Below are 1,215 nucleotides of genomic sequence, written 5' to 3' on the forward strand. Positions count from 1 at the left end.
CACCATGGCGCCCACCAAGGTGCGCAGCCCAGCCAAGGCGTGCGCATCAAGGTGCGCACCCTGGCGAAGGTGCGCACCCGGGGCAAACCGAGCTCCGACTTCGTGCGCACCTTGGAGCGCACAAAAGGTGCGCAACCCAGCCAAGGTGTGCGCACCCCGGTCAAACCGAGCTCCGAATCGTGCGCACCAGAGGTGCACGCCATCGTGCGCACCTTGGAGCACACTTCGGAGCCCTCCTTGGTGCGCGCCGATGTTGCGCACCTCGGAGCGCACCCGGGGAAAACAATGCAATTAACCCGACTTTCGACTTCGTGGGCACCTCGGAGCGCTCTCGGGTTCGCACCTCGGAGCACACCGAGGTGCGCACCTTTGATGCGCTGCCTTCACCAATTTCCAGAAAAGGCAAGAAAACATTGAGAAGGTGTGCGCACCGAGGTGCCCACCCTGGCGAAGGTGCACGCGAGGTGCGCACCCGGGGCAAACCGGGCTCCGACTTCGTGCACGCCGCACCTTGGAGCACACTTCGGAGCGCTCCTTGGTGCGCACCAGGGCGCGCAACCCAGCCGAGGTGCCCACCCCGGCGAAGGTGCACGCGAGGTGCGCACCCGGGGCAAACCGGGCTCCGACTTCGTGCACGCCATGGTGCCCACCGCGGCGAAGGTGCACGCGAGGTGCGCACCCGGGGCAAACCGGGCTCCGACTTCGTGCACGCCGCACCTTGGAGCACACTTCGGAGCGCTCCTTGGTGCGCACCATGGTGCCCACCAGGGCGCGCAACCCCGCCGAAGGTGCACGCGAGGTGCGCACCCGGGGCAAACCGGGCTCCGACTTCGTGCACGCCGCACCTTGGAGCACACTTCGGAGCGCTCCTTGGTGCGCACCATGGTGCCCACCAGGGCGAGCAACCCCGCCGAAGGTGCACGCGAGGTGCGCACCCGGGGCAAACCGGGCTCCGACTTCGTGCACGCCATGGTGCGCACCGCGGCGAAGGTGCGCACCCGGGGCAAACCGGGCTCCGACTTCGTGCACGCCGCACCTTGGAGCACACTTCGGAGCGCTCCTTGGTGCGCACCAGGGCGCGCAACCCAGCCGAGGTGCCCACCCCGGCGAAGGTGCACGCGAGGTGCGTACCCGGGGCAAACCGGGCTCCGACTTCGTGCACGCCGCACCTTGGAGCACACTTCGGAGCGCTCCTTGGTGCGCACCATGGTGCCC

The sequence above is a fragment of the Cryptomeria japonica genome, unplaced genomic scaffold (genome assembly GCF_030272615.1).
Source record: "Cryptomeria japonica unplaced genomic scaffold, Sugi_1.0 HiC_scaffold_97, whole genome shotgun sequence".
In the NCBI taxonomy this organism is placed as follows: domain Eukaryota; kingdom Viridiplantae; phylum Streptophyta; class Pinopsida; order Cupressales; family Cupressaceae; genus Cryptomeria; species Cryptomeria japonica.